Source organism: Bos taurus, chromosome 8 (genome assembly GCF_002263795.3).
Source record: "Bos taurus isolate L1 Dominette 01449 registration number 42190680 breed Hereford chromosome 8, ARS-UCD2.0, whole genome shotgun sequence".
Lineage (NCBI taxonomy): Eukaryota > Metazoa > Chordata > Mammalia > Artiodactyla > Bovidae > Bos > Bos taurus.
Window position 1 is genome coordinate 109576691 of NC_037335.1, and position 23366 is coordinate 109600056.

At 47.4% G+C, this 23366-nt stretch overlaps 1 long non-coding RNA gene across 1 annotated transcript in view; it reads right to left on the minus strand.

Moving 5' to 3' along the window:
- LOC132346021 (uncharacterized) overlaps positions 1-22993 on the minus strand; it is an 89133-nt gene extending 66140 nt beyond the window's left edge. The window contains exon 1 of the long non-coding RNA XR_009495701.1: positions 22643-22993. This is a non-coding gene — a long non-coding RNA (uncharacterized lncRNA). The remainder of the gene's footprint in view (positions 1-22642) is intronic.
- Between the last annotated feature and the right edge of the window lie 373 nt (positions 22994-23366).

The following is a 23366-nucleotide window of genomic DNA, read 5'->3' on the forward strand; positions in this document are numbered from 1 at the left end:
TTCAAAAATCAGCCCTTTCTACCATCCCCAGGTACCAAATTTCCAGGCTGTCTGATTTCCTTGTATTAGGGATGACAAAGCCACTGATAATGGGTTACAACTGATGTGAGAGGCCCATCCTGACCATATTTGCATTTGAAGAGAACTCTGATTAACCTAAAGAAGAGCCTCAATAACAGTGGAATTTCCTGCATCTCACAGATGACTGGGGCACTCTATCAGCCAAGAGGACCCTTCAGGTCTCTCCGAGTCCGACTTATAATATTCCCCATCTTTCCCCACTTAATCACGTTGGCTGTGAAAGAACAGCAAGGAAAGCTTGAGACCCCATGGACTTTTGCCAAGTTCTTTGGAGAATAAAAGGAAATCCTGGGAACAAAGGTTAGGGATGCCCATCTTGGAGATGACCCAGTCTTGGGAAGAAGACTTCAGACTTGAACGGAAGAAGAAACAGATGGTCTAGAGAGAAGCGGAGCACTGTGCAGCCAGCATGAGCGATACTGTTCTAAGCGCACAGTGGGGCGGTGGGCTGGGAACCTAAGAGTGGGTGAAAGGACAAGCACCAAGGACTCCGACAGGCGAGCCCCGCAGGTTGTCCATGACCAAGAGCGTCCTCACTCCCCAGCGTTCCTCGTACGCAATCCGTACACCTGCCTGCTGGGCTCTCCACTCCCAGGTCTCCACGGGTGTCTGCGCCACCATCCTCTTGCCTAGACTAGCACAAAAGCCTCCCAAATGGTCTCCCTGCTCCTGCTCTTGCCCCCTACCATCTGTTCTTGCTGCTGCAGCAAAAAGGAAGCTAAAATAAAACTCCTCGCTAAGATCTACAGGAGGATGAGATGGTTGGATGGCATCACAAACTCAATGGACATGAGTCTGGGTGAACTCCGGGAGTTGGTGATGGACAGGGAGGCCTGGCGTGCCGCGGTTCACGGGGTCGCAAAGAGTCGGACACGACTGAGTGACTGAACTGAACTGAACTGCACGGTTCATGTGCTGAAGCCATGGAAGGCTTCCCTGACCCACCCCAGCCAGTGTCACTCCTTTCAGTTCCCAGATGCATTGGCTGTCCCTGCTGGAAGGACCTCCCCCACGGCCCCCCCCTCAGCGCTCTCTGAGGCTTCACATCAAGATGCCCCACTGGAGTCACTCCCTTCCATCACCCCAGCTCAGTCATTCTGCGTCACATCGCCCCATTTTATTTACTGCTTTTGTAGCTCTCATCTCTGAAATTATCTTCTGCTTTCATCCCTTGGTTTTGTCTTCCCCATTAAAATGTTAGTAGAAGTGGAGGTGGGGGTGGGGCTTCCCTGGTGGCTCAGATGGTAAAGAATCTGCCCGCAGTGCAGGAAATCTGGGTTCGATCCCTGGGTCACGAAGATTCCCCTGGAGAAGGAAATGGCAACTCACTCCAACATTCTTGCCTGGAGAATCCCATGGACAGAGGAGCCTGGTGGGCTACTGTCCATGGGGTCTCAAAGACCCCATGACACGAGTGACTAACACTTTCACTTTCACCCAAGTGGGTAGGGATCTTGCCTAATCTGTTCACTGCTGTGGTTCCCAGAAGTTATCACAGGACCTGGCATGGAGTAGGTGCTCTATTAAGGTTTTCTGAATGAATAGTGCTGAAGTTAGGGTCATAGCATGGATTAAGAATGGGGGCCCTCAGAGCACAGAGACTAGAGGCAAAAAGAATAGTAGGATCTGGTTTGTTGTCTGAAATCTGGGGTGCAGGCTTTGACGTTTAGGGTACAAGATTATAGAAAACCCAACTGGTTCCGAAGGGTTGTGCGTAACTAGTCCTTCTCTACTAATCTCTGTTTGACAACCCCTATCCCTTAAAACTCCCTCTCAGGCGTCCAGTTCTCCCCATTGCTCCCCTTGTGTTCATGTGGTTTGGCATCATCACTAACCCGGTCCTCCCCACGTTGTCTTCATGGACTCGTCTGCCTCCGGTGCCACCCCTCCCAAGCAGCCCTCCGTCACGCAGCCATGGCCAGCCTCCAATTCTTATCAAGGCTGCTCTGAAACCTCCAGTGGCTCCCAGTTGCCAATGGGATGACCAGGTTCTTCAACCTGCTCCTGGGCCACTGGCCTTTGTAGGTGCTCCTCCCACGGGCTCTTACATTCTGAACTCAGGTCTTAAGTTAAATATCACTTCCTAGGGGCCACTTCTTCTGCCTCACCTCTCATGATACCCAAAGCATGCAATCATGGTAGTTCAAATAACATCCCCTTCCCCTGCAGACTCTCCACCCCATGAGGACAAGTGCCAAGGCATTTTACTCACCGGGGCCTCTCCAGTGCTATAACAAAGTGCTTGGTCTTAACTGAATGAATGAATGAATGACTAAAACTCTAGAATCCCTTGTTGGATCTGTATTCCCGGAGCTGTTGCTTCTTAGCAGGAAGAAGGGTCTTTCTAGCTCCCTACACAGCCCGCAGGAGCAGCACGCCTTGATGGGGACACACGGGTGGGCTCTGTCTGCCCCTGCTCTCCCCATGCACTGGGCCCCTCTGGCCAGTCCCACTGTGATGTGACGGGGAAGCAGGCAGAAGCCAGAGCCATCCAGAACTGGTCCGTTTGCCTCCTTGTCTCAAAATGTTAAATTACCCCCAAATTATACAATTTACTTTTTTCCCCTTCTTTCTCTTTGAATTCCAACCTGTGTTTAGAGTGAGCAAGCATTCTTAAAAGCAAATAAATCTTAGGGGAGGAGATCTAGACACAAAGAAGAAATTGCAGGAGAAAGACATAGTCCTAAAGTCGGATTTGAATCCTAGCTGTGTGTCTTCTTAGCTGTGTGACCTTGGATGAATCCCTTCACCTCTCCGAGCCTCAGTTTCACCACATGTGAAAACAGTTAGTGACACCTTCCTCGTGAGATTGTCGGGAGAACTGAGACCAGTGAAGCAACCACAGGAAGTGCCCAGCGGGTGGCCACAGTCACTGGTCACAAGCTTTGGGTTCGCTCTGTGCCTCTAGCTGTGTGACCTTCAGTCAGTAGCTCTTCCTCTCTGAGCTTCTCACACGCCCTTATCTCGAGTCTCCACTAAGAAGTTGCTCTTTGCAAACATGTCACAATAGGTCACCAGACTCCCTGAGGGACCTTCCATAAGCCCAACAGGACTCTGAGGGTGCAGCTGCATAGCTGATAATTGATCACAGAGCCCATCTGTGTCTCCTGCCACTTACCAATATGTCCTTTCAATGCCCACAGCATTGGCAAGCTCAGGGAGGTGGAGCTCACTGCCCTCACTTCTTCTTTCTGTCTTAATTACAAATCCCATTAATTCCAGCCAATGAACCTTCACTGAGCCCCCACTCTGTGCCTGGTGCTGCAGTGAGAACTCTGAGATGAACAGAATACAGTCCACAAGAACCCATAACCTGAGGAAGGTAAACCTAGATTTTACCCTCTTGCTCTGAGACCCCTGGGGCTTCCCAGGCGGTGCTCATGGTAAAGAACCTACCCGCCAATTCAGGAAACAGAAGAGCCGCGGGTTCGATCCCTGGGTTGGAAAGATCCCCTGCAGGAGGGCCTGGCAACCCTCTCCAGTATTCTGGCCTGGAGACTCCTATGGACAGAGGAGCCTGGCAGGGTACAGTCCATAGGGTCACACAGAGTCAGACATGACTGATGTGACTTGGCTCACATGCCCACTGAGCTCCTTGGAGACCTGCTATATCAGAGGCTCAGCAGGAATTGGAAAGCATACTCAAACATGGTAATTGAGACGGATTTCATAAAATCTCTTATTGACAAAGGCAACAGTAAGGCTAGTGAAAACCAACAAGGGCTCGTGCAGTGTTCTGTAGTCACCACTCCTACGTCTGAGAAGGGAAGGGCAGGAACAGTTACTAAAACCCAGAAGAGTGGCTGGAGCTGAGCAGGAGCCTCTCGGGAGGGAGGAAAGAGAAGAGAAATCAGTTTGACCTCTCTCTCCTCCCGTCCTTCAATCTCCTGCTATTGATTCCCCATTGGCCAAACCCAGCAAGAATCCAAATAAAGGAAGCCACTGATACAATCCCTTAGGTTGGCCTCTCAGAACACAGCGCAGTGGGGGAGTGGGGCGAAGTGGAGAGAGGAAGGAGTGAGGAGACGAAGGAATGGTATAATATATATTATACTATTGCGGGCTTCCCAGGCGGTGCTAGTGGTAAAGAATCTGCCCGCCAATGCAGGAGACACGGGTTCAATCCCTGGGTTGGGGAGATCCCCTGGAGCACGGGTTCAATCCCTGGGTGGGGAAGAGCCCCTGGAGGAGGACACGGCGTCTCTGCCACATAGTGGGCATGGCTACCAGAACCCACTCCAGGATTCTTGCCTGGAGAACCCCATGGACAGAGGAGCCTACAGGGCTACAGTCCACAGGCTCACACAGAGTCAGACAAAACTGAAGTGACTTCGCATGCCTTATGATATTGTAAGTCAGTCAACTATACTTAAATTTTTAAAAACTCTGTCTCCAGAGCTTCCCTAGCAGTCCAAAGATTAAAATCCACCTTGTGATATAGGGGACACAGGCTCAATCCCTAGTCAGGGCACAGAGATATCACATGCCACAGGGCAACCAGGTCAGTGAGCCACAGCTCAAGAGAAGTCCGTGTATTTCAACAAAGACCCCTCAAGCTGCAACTAAGACCCAACGCGGCCAAATAAATAAATATTCTTTAAAAACATTCTTAAAAACTATCTCCAACACTAACTCACAATGTGTCCTTGGGAAGACACCTTTCCCTCTCTGAACCTCAGTTTCCCAGTCTAAAAATAGAAATAATTCCACATACCTGCCTTCTGGGGGGAATTGAACACGACCCTGGGAAGGACATGACCTTCCCTCTTTCCACCCATGAAATTCCCGCCTATCAGCCCATGTTGTTATTTCCAGGAATGTGTCACAGGGGGTAGTTCAAGCCTCAAAGTGCTACTGTTGAAACACCCTAAGAGTCTCGAAGGCCCTATTGAAATTCTCTCCCTCTCCCCAACTCTCCTGGTAGCATTGCAGGATTACGGCAGCTCATATTCATCTGTCTCCAAGAGATTAAACCGTCCCCTGGAAAAGGCCATGGTCTCCCAAAGGAGAAGAGCCCATTTATGCTCACCGCCTCAAGAAACTGACTTTTCAAGGGAAAAAAAAAAATGTACAGGTTGATTTCTTCCTTGGCTTAAAAAGAAGCTGTTGCTTTTTATGGGGGAAAGTGGGGAGGGGTGGCGGGGTGGAAGGAGGGTGGGGAGACAGGTGGAAGTTGCATGTATCTGAAGAACTTTCCACTATAAACCCACCGCCAAAGTCATTTTGGAGTTGTTATATTGAGAAAACCAACGAGAGCAATGAGAGCAATAATAATAACTGACATATATTTATGGGGCACTTATTTATAATACTGCTGGAGCTGTGCGGCCAGGCACTGTACTAAATGCTCTGATTTGATTGTCTTAGCCCCATGCAGCAAGTCCTATTAGTAACCCCATTTTACAGATGAGGAAACTGAGGCACAGAAAGGTTAAGTGACCTCCCAAAGATCACACAAGCATCAGGAGACAGAACTGGGAGGAGACTCACATCCGAGTCTTACACCAGAGCAACGTGTCTCAACCAGAAGCTGATTTATCCCCCAGCAGACATCTGACAATGTCTGGAAGATTTTTTTTTAATAGCTTTCTGTTTGTTTGTTTTAAATGTATTCTTTCTTTTTTTCTTCCAATTTTTTGGCTGTGTCTTTCAGCATGTGAGATCTTAGCTCCCCAACTAGGGATCGAACCCCTGCCTCCCTCATTGGCAGCATGCAGTCTTAACCACTGCGTGTGGGACTGCCAGTGAAGGCCCTGGAAGCATGTTTGATTGTCACCACTGAAGGGAAGGCGTGCTAGCAACATCTAACAACAGAGCCTGGGGAGATTTGTCAACATTGAGCTAGGAACACAACAACGCCTCAAAACAAAGAATCGCCCACCTGGCTCCAAAGCCAGGAGTGCTGAGGTTGAGGAAGCCTGTTCTAAAATCTCCCAGTAAGGCCTACTGCACCCATCCAGCCACTGTGATCTCTCCGCTGGGGAAAAGCTTGGCAGGAGAATGGGGCCCAAGATCATGCATTGCTTTTCAGAAAATGCTGGTCTTTGGCCTAAGAACACTAGGAAGCCTGTAAAGAATTCTAAACAGGATAGAGACCTGGTGAGCTTGAATTTCAAGAAGATAACTCCAGCTGCTATACGGAGTATGCATTGGAAAGCATAGGGGAGAGGCTGTTGACTAATCCAGACAACGGTGAACTGGACAGAATGGTGATGGGGAGATGGAGCCAAGTAGGTGGATGAGGGATGCATTTAGAAGGAGGCAAACTCAACAGGGCTTGAGTTTGAAGAGGAAGAGGCACTAGAGTTGACCAGCAACTTGGCCTGAGAGACAGGATGGACATGACATCATTCATTTTGATGCCCTAGGTCTTCTTTCTCTCTCTCCCTCTTTCCATGACTATCTCTGTATCAAACAAACAGCTGTGTTTCTGAGAAGTTGTGGCAAAGAGGTCGAAGCTCATCCTCCAGGCTGCCAGCTATGGTGGTACAGGATGCTTGCAGAAGGAATGGTGTCCCCAAGGGCAGAGCAGCCTACATGGCCACCTGCACGTCCCAGGGTGTCAGGCTCCCTGGCTTTGAGCTCTTGACTCTGGTTGTTCCCAGACCCAGCTCTGGGAACAAAATGACCAAAAGCAAGTTCTGCTGCTGCTGCTGCTAAGTCACTTCAGTGCGACCCCATAGACGTCAGCCCACCAGGCTCCCCCGTCCCTGGGATTCTCCAGGCAAGAACACTGCAGTGGGTTGCCATTTCCTTCTCCAATGCATGAAAGTGAAAAGTGAAAGTGAAGTCACTCAGTCGTGTCTGACTCTTAGCGACCCCATGGACTACAGCCTACCAGGATCCTCCATCTGTGGGATTTTCCAGGCAAGAGTACTGGAGTGGGGTGCCATTGCCTTCTCTGAAACTAAGTTCAGTCCAAAGGAAAAGACAAGGAAGTCTGGCCAGCCACTCCCTCTTTATTCAGTTTTTACATGCAAGGAGGAGAGGAGGTCAGTGCAGCATTTGTGAGGGATTAACATTAGAGCTCTGGAGAAGGCAATGGCACCCCACTCCAGTACTCTTGCCTGGAAAATCCCATGGACAGAGTAGCCTGGTAGGCTGCAGTCCGTGGGGTCCCTAAGAGTCGGGCACGACTGAGTGACTTCACTTTCACTTTTCACTTTCATGCACTGGAGAAGGAAATGGCAACCCACTCCAGTGTTCTTGTCTGGAGAATCCCAGGGACAGGGGAGCCTGGTGGGCTGCCATCTATGGGGTCGCACAGAGTCGGACAAGACTGAAGCGACTTAGCAGCAGCAGCAGCAACATTAGAGCTCACAAGTGGAAATGATGAGAGACATAACTGAGCTTCAGAAAAGAACTGTGTAACAATCGATGCTTGTCCAGTCATGAAGAGGTCTTCCTGATAAAGAAATGAGCTCCTCATCTCCCAGGGAATCTAAACTCAATGACAACATCCAGTTAGCAATGCAACTTCCAGCTAGAAATTTGTCAGGTAGGATATTATACAAGACCTCCTCAAAGACACTTCCAGCAGAGTGTGGGATACAAACAAGGCCTGGCGATGTCTCCACACTGGCCTCAGGAAGCCCGAGTCATTTCACCAGTGAACTCTCAGAGTGTCTGCAGCACCAGCCAAGAACAAGTACACCACGCTCCTGACCACATCCCTTAAAAAGGCACTCCTTGCAGAGCAGAGAAAAATCTTCCACACTTTTTAATATTTCAGCAATTTGCTTGCATTCACTGACAAAGCTTCAGTAAATGCTCCTTCAATATAAACGTGCTTCCTCTCTTTTCCCTCTAATAGCACTTTCTTGGCTTCCACCCACGAAAACACCCCCACAATCTCTCCTTCCGTTTGGATAGGAGTTGGGGAGAAAAGATCAGACGAGATTCAGGAGACGGTGCAGACACAGGCACACCCACACGTAGAGGTGATTCATGAATGACTGATGATTCTAACACAGGTTCTCGTCCACCCTTAACTTTCTCCTGAACACCAGATCCACAGAGCCAACTGCCTAGAGAGCCTCCCTTCCAAGACAGCTCACAGACATCTCAGATCAAAAGGTCATAAGTATAGCTCACTGTCTGCTCCTATCTCCACCCAAATGCATCCCTGTCCCAGAGTTCCAGGTATCATAGGATGTCACCCAAGTCAGATACCTGATCCTTTGGAAGTCTCTTTGACTCTTACATCACCTTTACTCTCCATAGTCCCCTGCTTCTATCTACATCTGGGTTTCTCCCAGAAGCAAACCCTGAGAGAAGGATTTAAATACAAGTAGTTTCTTTGGAGGGCTTCCCTGGTGGCTCAGTGGTAAAGAATCCACCTGCAGTGCAAGAGTCACAGGAGACACAGGTTTGATCCCTGGGCCATGAAGACCTCCTGGAGGAGGGAATGGCTCAGTCAGTCAATTCAGTCACTCAGTCGTGTCCGACTCTTTGCGACCCCACGGACTGCAGCCCTCCAGGCCTCCCTGTCCATCACCAACTCCTGGAGTTTACCCAAACCCATGTCCATTGAGTCGGTGATGCCATCCAACCATCTAATCCTCTGTCATCCCCTTCTCCTCTCGCCTTCAATCTTTCCCAGCATCAGGGTCTTTTCAAATGAGTCAGTTCTTTGCATCAGGTGGCCAAAGTATTGGAGTTTCAGCTTCAGCATCAGTCCTTCCAATGAACATTCAGGACTGATCTCCTTTAGGATGGACTGGTCGGATCTCCTTGCAGTCCAAGGGACTCTCAAGAGTCTTCTCCAATACCACAGTTCAAAAGCATCAGTTCTTCACCACTCAGCTTTCTTTATAGTCCAACTCTCACATCCACATATGACTACTGGAAAGGTGGACATGGCTACCCATTCCAGTATCCTTGCCTGGAGAATCTCATGGACAGAGGAGCCTGGTGGGCTACAGTCCATGGGGTCACAAAGAGTCAGACATGACTGAAGCAACTTAGCAGGCAGCAGGTAGGCAGTTTCTTTGGAAGGTGCAGGAAACCCAGAGTAAAGGAGTGAGGAAATGAGACAGGAAAGAAAAAGAAATCAACCATGGATGTGTTTATGAAGCCATCTGTGTTGTGGGCAATTGAAGTTTAATTTCACATGGAAACTTGAGGAAATGATGTAGAAACATGCCTGAATCACATCCTTTGTTGGCGGAGGGCACTCCTGAGTGATGTTAAGTTCTTGGCACTTGGGTCTGTCTTACCCATAGGCAGTTCCACAACCTCAGAGAAAGCCTTCTGTAAAAAAAAAATATGGATACTGCCAATTCTTTGTCCACCCAATGTGAAGAGCTGAGTTATTAGAAAAGACCCTGATGCTGGGAAAGATTGAGGCAGGAGGAGAAGAGGGTGAAAAAGGATGAGACGGTTGGACGGCATCACTGACTCAATGGACTTGAGTTTGAGCAAACTCCGGGGGATGGCAAAGGACAGGGGAGCCTGGCAGGCTACAGTCCATGGGGACTGCAAAGAGTCGGATATAATTTAGCGACTGAACAATGACAACTGCCATCGAAAGTAAGCCAGGAAACGGCAGAGCTTGGGGGAGGTGGGCAGGGCAGCAACAAGAACCCCACAACGTCAAATCCAATGGTGTCTGCACTTCAATTACCATCCAGTACTCTAGGTTCTCTCCATCCTAGACTCCCTAAACTCTGTCCAGGGCACCATGCGGCTTCTTGCGGTCATTACTGACTGGTCTCCCTGACTCCAGTCTGGCAGCCTACTGTCCTTCTCCAGACTGCAGTCTATGAGCTGAATACATAATGAGGCTGAATACAAAGCGGTTACACTGCAGGCTCTGGCTTTGGACTTCTCGCCCCACCTCTCGGTACACGACTTCAGGCAAAACACTTAACGTCTCTGTACCTGGTTTGGGGTTTTGTTTGGCTGCTTTTTCAGATGAAAATCAGGCGTGGAAACTGTACTTTCATCATAAGATTATTGCAAAGACTAAACGAGTTGATATATGTAAAATGCTTAGAATGGCTCCTGGCACTCAGTGGGTGTCCAATAAATGTTAGCAAATAAGAGTTCTGTAACAAAACTCAGATCATGTCATTCCTTCAAAGTCTTCCCTTGGAGAAGGAAGATTTGTTCTCCTGAAGAGATAAGGAGAGATAGGATTTGATAACTGCTGAAAGATTCAGAGCCGAGGGAACCGTAGTGTTAGGTGATGGAGAACCACTCTTCACGCAGGACTGAAGATTCTATTGTTGTAGCAGGCACCTTGGGATAAAGGATCCACAAAAGTATGATTGTTGCATGAATTTGCTCATCACCAGTGCTGAAGCCAAGAATCAAGAACATAGAGAATGCCTACAGCCAAGTCCTCTCCAATCAAGAGAGAATTCATGGTCAGAAAAGTATAAGTAAAGAAGGAGAGGGCTCGTGTCCTGGGCAGCAATCCTTGTCTTGCCAGTAGGACAGCGTCTTCAGAGTCAAGATGATATAGGATTAAAATTTGTCTCTACCCACCTCTTGACAAGGCCGTGAGAGGGTGACAGGTAGGAAGGCCAGAGGTCCCCAAGCAGCAGGAGGAAATAAGAGTACAAGCAGCAGATTTTCCCCTTCTCCGCTGATGAAACCTGTTCTGCCTAAGACTAATCTTTTTTTTTTTTTCCTTTTCTCAAACCTTGGGCTGATAATGGCTCAACAAACCAGTATTCGTGTCAATTATCTTATGGCCGGGGCTGACACACCTCATGCCATCCTATCTCAAAAATGCATATTGTGGGAGAGGGGCCTGGTGAAACCCCCTCAGCCTTGAGGTGTTTCTTTTATCTGATTGGAAGCCCACCATCGGACATAAAATGCCTTACTAAAAACTAGCAAGTGGGCACTCTATCTGTCCCCTTCTAATGTCTGTGTCAGAAGCTTTCCCTATCCCTGTTACACTTTAATAAAACTTTGCTGCACAAAAAGCTCCAAGTAGTCAAGCTTGTCTCTGACCCGGGATCAACATCCTCTCCTCCGGGCTCACGAATCCCAGCATAACACACGGCTCACCAGGCAGCAACCTTTCAGCAGCAACTGCCATTCCCTTTGAGGACAAGCTGAGTTTGCTCAGGGCTGCAGTTCCCACCCCCTCAACCCCCAGCGGCACCCTCTGACAGGGTGGAGACCACCACAGCACCAGGGGAGAAGCTCCAGATCTCATGGGCTCTGGCTGTAACTCCCCCAGCTCCAGCCCTTCCTCCGACCAAGACCGCAGCCGCCAGCCCAGCTCTGGGACAATGACCTGAGAAGTTGGCATACTGTCCTGTTGCATGAGGTTTATGGTTCTAGGTCACTGATGGCTGGAATATATAGATCCTGGAATCAAGACTGAAAGCGGGTTGATCATGGTACTCGGGCTTCCCATTCCTACCTCCTGATTCCTATGGCATGGACAAGGAAAGTTACTCTGAGAAAGGAAAAACAACATGGGCATGTGTCATCTACTCTGATACTTCTACTAATGTGGCAGAAAGAAGCATCCTGGAACCCAGGGGACTCCCTGAGACACCTCTTGGTGTTTTCATGACACATGGTAGCTGTAAATGGTTTTGCAACAACCTTTTGCAATGGACAAAAATAAAGCAACTCAGAGGTCTGACATTTCAGAAATAAGTTTTTAGTTGCCTCATGAAGTAACTAACCTAGATGTGCTGAAGCATCTTCCAAGGTAAAGGAAGGAAATCTAGAACGGCTGCTAGAGGTAAGAGATGATAAAAGGAATTAGGGCTTAGGGTCTGCTGCAACAGTAGGAACTGTGATTTGATTGATTCGTCAGTACTGACTGAGATTTCAGCCAATGACTACTGCGTAGACTCTAGAGTGGGCTGGATTTAATGCTGGGCACAGCATTGCAAGAGGTGGACTGGGTCAGATATCAGTTAGTGACCTCTCTTACCTCCTCTTGGCGCCCTTTTTGCCCCAGCTGTTGCTGTGGCAACCAGCTGCAGTCAGGTGTAGCCTGATAGAACTTTATCTCAGCTATACTGTCTCCTGCTTTCTACCCTGAGTTTTCTCTGCCCTAACACGTTGCCTTCGCAAACCTACTTATTCACTTTGGTGGTGCATTTATAGGGTTCTGCAGAGAAACAGAACCAATAGGATATGATAGAGAGATGATAGAGAGATAGATTTATAAAGAGATTTGTTGCAAGGAATTGGTTCATACAGTGATGAAAACTGAGAAGTCCTGTGATCTGTCGTCTGCAAGCTACAGACCCAGGAAAGCCAGTAGGGTAGTTCCAACTGATTCTGAAGGCCTGCGAACAGGGAGAATCAGTGGTGTAAGTCCCAATCCAGAAGCTGGGGAAGACTAACGCCACAGCTCAAGCAGTAAGGCCGAGGAAGAGAATGTGCCTTTCCTCTCCACATTTTTCTTCTCTTGATCCTCAAGGCATTGGTTGATGCCCACCCTCGCTGGAGAGGACCATCTGATTTACTTGCTTTACTGACTCAAATAGTAATCATTTCTGGAAACACTCTCACAGGCACACCCCAAAATCATGTTTAGCCAGATATCTAGTCATCTGTGACTCAGGTGGACACATAAAATGAACCACCACATTGCACAAACCTGGAAGTGTGAGGAAGTTAAAAAAAAAAAAAAAACCACTAAGTCTTCCTTTGAACTTCCCTGGTGTTTCAGCAGTGAAAACTCTGCCTGCAATGCAGGAGATGCAGGTTTGATCCCTGGGTCAGGAAGATCCCCTGGAAAGGAAATGGCTATCCACTGCAGTATTCTTGCCTGGAAAATCCCATGAACAGAGGAGCCTGGTGGGGTAGAGTCTACGCGGCTGCAAAGAGTTGGACACAACTTGGCGGCTTCGTTGTTCAGTTGTTAAGTCACGTCTGACTCTTTCGACCCCATGGACTATATCGAGTCAGTCTTCCCTGTCCTTCACTATCTCCTGGAGCTTGCTCAAATTCATGTTTATTGAGTCAGTGATTCTATCCTCTTCCACCCTCTCCTTTTGCCTTCAATCTTTTCCTACATCAGGGTCTTTTCCAATGAGCTGGCTCTTTGCATCAGTGGCCAAAGCATTGGATCTTCATCTTCAGCATCAGTCCTTCCAATGGATATTAAAGGTTGATTTCCTTTAGGACTGACTGGTTTGATTTCCTTGCAGTCCAAAGGACTCTCAAGAGTCTTCTCTAACACCACAGTTCAAAAGCATCAATTCTTTGGCGCTCAGCTTTCTTTATGGTCCACCTCTCACAACTGGGCATGACTATTGGAAAAACCATCACTTTGACTAAACAGACCTTTGTCTGCCAAGTGATATCTTTGCTTTTAATATGCTGTCTAGGTTGGCCATAGCTTTCCTTCCAAGGAGCAAGTGTCTTTTAATTTCATGGCTGCAGTCACCATCCACAGTGATTTTGGAGCCCCAGAAAATAAAGCCTCTCACTGCTTCCATTGTTTCCTCCTTCTATTTGCCATGAAGTGATGGCACTGGATGCCACAATCTTCATTTATTGAATGTTGAGTTTTAGGCCAGCTGTTTCACTCTCCTCTTTGACCTTCATCAAGAGGCTCTTTAGTTTCTCTTCACTTTCTGCCACTGGAGTGGTATCATCTGCTTATCTGAGGTTGTTGGTATTTCTCCCAGCTTAGCGACTAAACAACAACAAAGGCATCCTTTGACCAAAAGAAACTAGAACATAAATATCCCCCCTCTGTATCTCACATGGACAATTTTGAGGCATCTTCTACATGACTCTGTTGAGAATCCCCAGTAGAACTAAGCCCTTATTGCCCAAAGAACTAACCAGATCCATCCCATTTGGACGGGCTTCCCTTGTTTTGCGTTTGCTGGGCTTATTTTCTGGGCTTGCTGTAAAAAAGCTTGGAAAAATAACCTGCCCTCTCTGAGCCTCAACTTCCTCTTCTGTAAGATGGGGATAACCCCTTCTCTCCCGAGTTTGCCCATTAAGTATGAATTGCTTAGCTTAGCCTTGTGCCAAGAAACAAGGAAGGTTCAGGTAGGGAAGAGAGCTGAGGAAATGGACAATGCAACGTTGAAAGACTTCTTTAATAAACTGTCCACATGGCTTGCTTTTCTCTTCTTCCATTTCTTCTTCTGCTTCAGATTCCATAGGCACCTACCCTCAAACATAGCAGTCAACCATTCGGGGCATTTTCCTCCTTGGCAAGAACCAAGCAAGGGTGGGGCTGGCAAGCGTCTGCTGAGAGCCTGGGGGATGACGATTCAACTTTTCATGAGGTTTTGCCTTTTTTCCTAAGGGAAGAGCCCTTGAATGTAGTTTCAGTTGCAGATGCAGCCCAGCAAATCCGGAGTGGAGTGGGATTCCCCACAGAGTCCAGCCATGGCTCCTCTATTCGAGACTCACTGGGTTGAGCCTCTGAAAGCTTTAGGAATAGGATTTTGTGTTTCATTGGTTCTGGCATCTCTTTATCCAGGGCCTTGGATGCTACATTCATGAGGGTCTCATGAATAATGCATGGTGACCTGAAAAACTCCAGGCGGGTAAATTAAAGATGAGCATGAAAAACCCGGCTTGCTGGGGCTGAATTCAGCTGTGACCACAGCAGGCAATTCTGCTACACATGATCCTGCTCGTGGGTTTCCATGTTCCTCTGCCTGGAAGGCGTGTTCTGCCTTCCCGGGACTCTGTCGCCTTCAAAACTTACCCCTCCAACGTGCCATTTCCTTTACAGCTTCTTAGGAAGTTAAAATTAAGCCTGAAAACTCATTTCATGCAATACAGGAAATGATGAATGAGCCCACCCCCTTCAAAACTACACATCTGTGACTTTTCCCGAAGTCCGGGTTTGGCCAAGGTGTCTGCAGGTGCCACTGCAGGGAAAAGAAGAGGAGCTTTTGATATTCAAAACCTACCTGCAAGAGATGAGATCCCTGGAGCCCCAACAGGATGGGGACACAGGACAGACCTGGTCTTCATCTGGGTCTCCCTGTTGTCATTGCCAAGGCCAAGAGCCTCTCCTCTCTGGTTTCAGTTACCCATTTCACAGATGGGAAAACTGAGGCCCAGAGAGGCAAAGCAACTTTCCCTGGATCTCACAGCAAATCGTTAATAGAGCCAGCACACCTCTTGAACCAAAACTCTTACTTGCCAGCCCAGACCTCTCCCCCCTGCTCTAAAATGCCCACCACCCCACTCCCAGATGAGCCATCCCGGGAAAAGGAGGGGGAAATATATTCGCAGGTGATTTAAAGCGGGGATGCTTTCCGGACGCCCTACTCCCTCTGGGTAATTTATGGATGTGTGAACAGGATGATAGGCTCATTGCTTATACCATGTAATTCAAAAAAATGCAGCTGCCCCAGAAAGATGGCTGAAAGGTATAAAAATATGTACATTTGATGGAGCATATATATGTGTTTGTAAATACAGTCTGTTATTGCTCAGTGTTATTATATATCCATCATCTTTCTTTGGGTTATTGGAAACATAAAAATCTTAAAGCACTAAAAACACAAAGAACGATAAGTCACCCAGGAAAGTATATCTTCTCAGGGACGATTTTATGCCGGGAATAGTTTGTGCCTTCAGAAAATAAAGTCCTTGCACTGCCAGCGAGAGAGAAGGAAGCAGAGGGTGGGGCTGGGAGGGCGGGTGCCCGCAAGCTGCAGGGCAAAACAGCTCCTCGAAGTGCCCGGTTGGTCAGTGGCTCAAGGGGAAAAGGCTTTTTCTACCATTTGTAGCTCTGTGATCAGGGGCAAGTCATGACCTGGAGCCTGGTTCCTCCCCTCTAAACCAGGACCAGCGCAACCATGGGGGCAGTGGGGCTCCCCAGATATGAGCCCCTCCCTGTAAACCACTGCCTCGGAGGAAGCAGCATTTCTAGTCGCACAAATGACTTTGATGTATCAGCCCCTCTCTCTCTCCTTGGATTCCCTCCTCGCAGCCCAAGCGTCCAAACCATGGAGTGGAACTGTAAACTAAATTCCAAGCAGCCGAGGCAGTCAATAGCACAGACGTGATTTTTAAGTGAAATTAATGATTTTTTGAATATGGATTTCCTCTTCGGGGCCTTCCCTCCACAACCTCAGAGATTCATGTCTCTACAAACGTTGGGTAATTCTGCCCGACCCTGGGGTCTGTTATAAGTCAAAGTGAAGGAGGCCTGGAGGGGGCATCTGGGTGGGAGGTGAGTGGAACAGGTCACTTGTCTGGGGGCTCTTACACAATAAAGATGGGAGAGTCAGAACCAGGGAGCTGGTCTGAGCCCCAGCCTCCCTCACGCTGTACCCAGGCTCAGACCCTCCACGCCCCTCTGGTCGCCACTGTGCCCATCTAGAAATCAAGGGCTGGAATGGAACTTGGGGGTGGGGTGTTTTTATTTAGTTAGTTTTCAGCAACTGTGCCTTTACTTTCTTTTTCTTTCCCCGGATCTCTAGCGTGTGTCTCACAGGCATTAGGTGCTCCACCTCTATTCTTTGCTTCCAGTCAAGTATTTCCAAGTGCAGTTAATTCCGACTTAATACCCAAATTAAGGCTTGTCCTTTGGATATAGAGTCCTCTCTCTGCTCAGCAGCAGTGAATTTAAGCAACAGATTGTCTAAAGTGAATTCCTCTATTGTTAGCAATTAGGAAAATCTTTACTGTTTGAGATAGAATCCCCACACATAGCAGCGACTCCTTCATGAAGTAAATAGAAATGGTCAAGAGTGTAGGGTCCACCTTGATTTTTCTACATGTGGTACAAATATATGACGGAATATTACTCAGTCATAAAAAGCAATGAAATTGGGTCATTTGCAGAAATGTGGATGGACCTAGAGAATGTCATACAGAGTGACGTAAGTCAGAACGAGAAAAATATCATATATTAATAAGACATTACTTTGCCAACAAAGGTCCGTCTAGTCAAGGCTATGCTTTTTCCTGTGGTCACGTATGGATGTGAGAGTTGGACTGTGAAGAAGGCTGAGCATCGAAGAATTGATGCTTTTGAACTGTGGTGTTGGAGAAGACTCTTGAGAGTCCCTTGGACTGCAAGGAGATCCAACCAGTCCATTCTGAAGGAGATCAGCCCTGGGATTTCTTTGGAGGGAATGATGCTGAAGCTGAAACTCCAGTACTTTGGCCACCTCATGCAAAGAGCTGACTCATTGGAAAAGACTCTGATGCTGGGAGGGATTGGGGGCAGGAGGAGAAGGGGACGACAGAGAATGAGATGGCTGGATGGCATCACTGACTCGATGGACTTGAGTCTGAGTGAACTCCGGGAGTTGGTGATGGACAGGGAGGCCTGGCGTGCTGCAATTCATGGGGTCGCAAAGAGTCGGACACGACTGAGCGACTGAACTGAACTGAACTGAACTGAATGCATACATGTGGGATCTAGAAAAATTCTATAGATGACCTCATTTGCAAAGCAGAAATAGAGACACAGATGTACAGAACAAATGTATGGATATCAAGAGGGAAGAGGGGAGTGGGAGGAATGGGGAGACTGGGATCGACATATATACAATATACACACATCTATGTGTAAAATAGATAACTAATGCCAGCAAATTTGGAAAACTCAGCAGTGGCCACAGGACTGGAAAAGGTCAGTTTTCATTCCAATCCCAAAGAAAGGCAATGCCAAAGAATGCTCAAACTACCACACAATTGCACTCATCTCACACGCTAGTAAAGTAATGCTCAAAATTCTCCAAGCCTGGCTTCAGCAATACGTGAACCATGAACTTCCAGATGTTCAAGCTGGATTTAGAAAAGGCAGAGGAACCAGAGATCAAATTGCCAACATCTGATGGATCATGGAAAAAGCAAGAGAGTTCCAGAAAAACATCTATTTCTGCTTTATTGACTATGCCAAAGCTTTTGACTGTGTGGATCACAAGAAACTGTGGAAAAATCTGAAAGAGATGGGAATACCAGACCACCTGACCTGCCTCTTGAGAAACCTATATGCAGGTCAGGAAGCAACAGTTAGAATTGGACATCAAACAACAAACTGGTTCCAAATAGGAAAAGGAGTACGTCAGGCTGTATATTGTCACCCTGCTTATTTAACTTATATGCAGAATACATCATGAGAAACGCTGGGCTGGAAGAAGCACAAGCTGGAATCAAGATTGCCAGGAGAAATATCATAACCTCAGATATGCAGACGACACCACCCTTATGGCAGAAAGTGAAGAGGAACTAAAAAACCTCTTGATGAAAGTGAAAGAGGAGAGTGAAAAAGTTGGCTTAAAGCTCAAGATTCAGAAAATGAAGATCATGGCATCCGGTCCCATCACTTCATGGGAAATAGATGAGGAAACAGTGGAAACAGTGTCAGACTTTTTTGGGGCTCCAAAATCACTGCAGATGGTGACTGCAGCCATGAAATTAAAAGACGCTTACTCCTTGAATGGAAAGTTATGACCAACCTAGACAGCATATTCAAAAGCAGAGACATTACTTTGCCAACAAAGGTCCATCTAGTCAAGGCTATGGTTTTTCCTGTGGTCATGTATGGATGTGAGAGTTGGACTGTGAAGAAAGCTGAGCGCCAAAGAATTGATGCTTTTGAACTGTGGTGTTGGAGAAGATGCTTGAGAGTCCCTTGGACTGCGAGGAGATCCAACCAGTCCATTCTGAAGGAGATCAGCCCTGGGATTTCTTTGGAAGGAATGATGCTAAAGCTGAAACTCCAGTACTTTGGCCACCTCATGTGAAGAGTTGACTCATTGGAAAAGACTCTGATGCTGGGAGGGATTGGGGGCAGGAGGAAAAGGGGAAGATAGAGAATGAGATGGCTGGATGACATCACCAACTTATGGACATGAGTTTGAGTGAACTCTGGGAGTTGGTGATGGACAGGGAGGCCTGGCGTGCTGCAATTCATGGAGTCACAAAGAGTCAGACACGATTGAGCAACTGAACTGAACTGAACTGAATGAGAATCTAAAAAAAACTGGAATGGGAGCTGTTTAAGGCCGCTTTAGGACTTCATTTTCAATATGAAAGAGAATGTCACTCAGTTGTGTCTGACTCTTTGTGACCCTATGGACTATATAATCCATGGAATTCTCCAGGCCAGAATACTGGAGTGGGTAGCCTTTCCTTTCTCCAGGGGATCTTCCCAACCCAGCAATCAAACCCAGGTCTCCCACATTGCAGGTAGATTCTTTACCAGCTAAGCCATCAGGGAAGCCCAAGAATATTGGAGTGGGCAACCTATCCCTTCTCCAGTGGATCTTCCCAATCCAGGAATCGAACTGGGAGACCCAGGTTTGATCCCTGGATGGGAAAGATCCACTGAAAAAGGAAATGGCAACCCACTCCAGTATTCTTGCCTGGAGAACCCCATGGACAGAGGAACCTGGTGGGCCACAGTCCATGGGCTCACAAAGTGTCAGACATGACTGAGCAATTAACTTTCTTTCTTCAATGTGAAGATGGACTGATGCACATTTTTCCTTGCTCACCTCCAAATCCCCAGCATGTGAAATACTAGAAGAGCACTGGATACATAGTAGGAGCTCAATACACATTTGTTTTATTAAATAGTCTTGCTTGCATTCTTCAGGAATTCCTTTAAGTCAGCCAGATGTAACAGACGTATTGTTTTCATGGCCCCCAGTGATGGCCTCCCTTTGTCCAGCCTCTCGAGTTCATTCCCACTTGGATCCTGGAATGGGCCACGTGACTTGTTTCTACCAATGGGAGAGTAACAGATTGTCCAGAGCAGAAGCTTTGAGAAAAGTACTTGTACTTTTCCGCCTCTCCCTCACGTGGACCCCACCACCGCCGTGACCCAGCTGCCGGAGGGGGTGAGCTGCACTTGGAGGAAAGAGTCGGCCACCACTGGGCCAGATGGCCAGCAGCTGTCCTGCTGGCTGACCACAGACACACCAACCAGCCCAGTGCCATCCGCTATGTGCAGCCCGGGGCAGCGGGACCTCCCAGGCAACCTGAGACTTCTGAGAAATAACAAGTGGTTAAGTGTTATGCAACAAAAGCTCACTGATACGGCAGGTATTCGGTGATTTCATCTAAAAATTAGCATCCCTGGGGGAAGCCTTAGCACCAGGCCTTGGGAACCGCAAAGGATCCACGCTGGAGCGGGGACAGTGGGCTTTGTGCGTCAGCTCCAGGAATTCCTGAGGCTTTGCTCTCCTGCGCTGAGTTTATCGCCCTTAGGCTCTTCACCATCTGCAAGTGGTCTCTTGCACGCCACCCATCAGCTCCTACACCCACTATCTAGATTCAGATTTCTTCTTCCCTCAGTCCTTTAGCGTATACAGTGGGCACTGGGCCCATCTCCACCACCCTGGCCTCTTTCTCTACACCAGGGCCTTGCGGCCTTGGTTCCTACTGCTAACTTCCTGGGGCTAGGTCACTGCCACGGCCATCCTATACTCCCACACTCACAGCCCAGGGGGGAGGACCATCAGTACTACATGCGTATACATGCATATGTATACACACACACATATATATACACATGACTACATAAGTATTTACACACGTACACAGATGTACACTTGTGTCTGTAGAGAAAGAAGACACTCAAGCTTCAGAGCACTGTTTGGACTTAATAGCTTACACAGTGGAGGTTCCCCAAAAAAACTAAAACTAGGATCACCATGCGACCCAGCACCCCCACTCCTGGGCGCATATCCAGAGAAAACCGTAAGTTTAAAATATACATGCACCCCTATGTTCCAAGCAACACTGTATTATTACTCGGCCATAAAAAACAGTGAGATAATGCATTTGCAGCAACATTGATGGGCCTAGAGATTATTATTAAGTGAAACGTCAAAAGGCTAAAAATACCCTATGATATCATTTATATATGGAATCGAAAATATGACACTAATTTATCCATGAAACAGAAGCAGACTCACAGGCAAAGAGAACAGGCTTGTGGCTGCCAAAGGAGGTGGTGTTGGATTGGGAGCTTGGGGTTAGTAGATGCAAAGTATCACGTAGAAAGTGAATAAACAAGAGCCTACTGCAAGCACAGAGACCTATATGCGATATACCGTGATAAACCACAGTAGAAAAGAATATATGTATATGTATAACTGTGTCAATTTGTTGTACAGCGGAAACTAACACAATATTGTCAATGAACTATATTTCAATTAAAGCCAAATAAGTAAATAGCTTACACAAGCCTGTATGTATATGTTAGCCGCTCAGTCCTGTCCAACTCTTTGAGAGCCCACCGGACTGTAGCCCACCGCCAGGCTCCTCTGTCCATGGGATTCTCCAGGCAAGAATACTGGAGTATCTTGCCATTCCCTTCTCCAGGGGATCTGCCTGACCAGGGACTGAACCCAGGTCTCCTGCATTGCAGGCAGATTCTTAAATTCTCTCCTTAGAGTGGAGATCAGAGAGCAAGAGTAATTTTGTTAAGGTTGTACTGCAAGCCTCAAACTCAGCTGTTCTGGCTCCTAACCCATGTATCTCTTTGTAATTCGTTGTAGTGCATCTGGTGGTCTGATCCCTGGGCAGTGTGGGCAAGCCTTCAGATGCAGCCACAGCACTTATGCAGGTGGCCCTGGCCCTGGCTGCCAGCTCCCTGTGCTCCATCTTGGACATGCCTGGTCCTCCCAAGGAGGAATGAGCACCAGCCCATGTTCTATTATTCATGAGATCTTTCACACAGCTTCCAACATCAGATCAGCTAGTGATAACAAACTCCACCCCGGCATATCAACAGCTTGGAAATTTCCTGCCACAATTTTTGGAACAAAATGAAAGAGCTTGTGCGAGTGGGACTCTGAGGCTGTTGGGAACAGACTGATTTCAAGGACTTTGTCAATAAGAGATGCAAAATGCAAATTACACAGATACCTCTTTACACTCTTTGGAAGACCAAGCGGGCTCATCCACACCCCAATGGGCTCAGTAAATGGAGACACTGGGTCAAACCTGAGTCAGGGCACTGACTTTCACTGGGTTCCTACTCAGTAGCCAGCTCTGGTCTGCCACTGAGTTTGCAAAAATGGCTCAGACATCTCTGGAGAAAACACTCACACTCACTAACCATGTGACCGTGGGAAGGTACTCTCTCTCTGCCGGCACTTCCCCATTTATGAAATTGAAATGGTCATAGTATCTGTCTCTAGGGTGACCATTATTGTGGTGAGGCTTAAATATGAAAATTCATGTTAAATGCCTCACCCGCAGCTTGCTACATTTAGTAGATAAAGGCCAGCTATTATTATGATTTATTTTGGCTGCACCTTGTAGCACAGGGAACTCCCCCCAACCAGAGATGGAACCCATGCCTCCCACACTGGAAGTGCGAAGCCTTCACCACTGGACTGCCAGGAAGTCCGTTATGATTATTTTATAGAAGAACACTCAGGGCTCAGAGGAGAACGGTATGAAAAGGACAGGGCGGGAGGCAGGGAAAATTTACTGAACTCGATTTGGGAAAAACAGTAAATGAGGCACAGTAACAACGATAACCGATAACACAATCAAACAATTATAACGATCTACTAGAATAAAACTTATCCAAATGCTGTCTTTCTCTCTCTCAAAGCATGTATTGCACGGTGCTCACCCCTCCTCTTGTGACGATGTGAGATGATAACATGCCTACCTGATGAGGTGAAGCAACATGAATGCCACATGCACGGTGACACGGCTCTAGGCTGCTATGGACCTTCTGGTGAGAAGTCGCGGGAAGGGCCACCTGCTTCCGCGGCTCAGGGGTCATTGAATCAGGTCAGCGTCCATTGCCGGATGTCAGGATGCCAATGGCTGAGGAGCCCATGCAGGACGGAGCGGGATGGTACTAGACTTCATTACGCTACTCAGAAGGGCACACAGTTTAAAATTTATGCACTGTTTATTTTTGGAATGTTTCATTTCGTATTTTCAGACCTCTTTTGACCTTGAGTAACTGAAGCCATGGAAAGCAAAACCGTGGATAAGAGGAGTCTGCTGTATCTTCACCCCAATCCTAGCCTCGCTCGGCAAGAACCAGGGTGGTCTGAGATAACACCAAAGCAAGAAAGAGCTCTTAGAGGTTATGTTACAAGTCAACGGTTTTCACATTTTTTTTTTTTAGCTATTTTTAAACTCTTGCCCGGAATGCAATATACAAAGCTGATTTGTTTAAAGCAATGGTTTAGCTGTGTGACTTTATTTTATAAATACAGATGATAACCTTTACTTATTATAAAGTCAATCAATAAAACAAGGCTGTTTTGATTAAATAAATTGGATGCTTGAGTTGATACAAAACTGCAATTGTCATCCCTAACCTCCTGACTTCATTTTTTGTGTTTATCAAAACAGCCTGGTAATTTTCATTAGCTTTC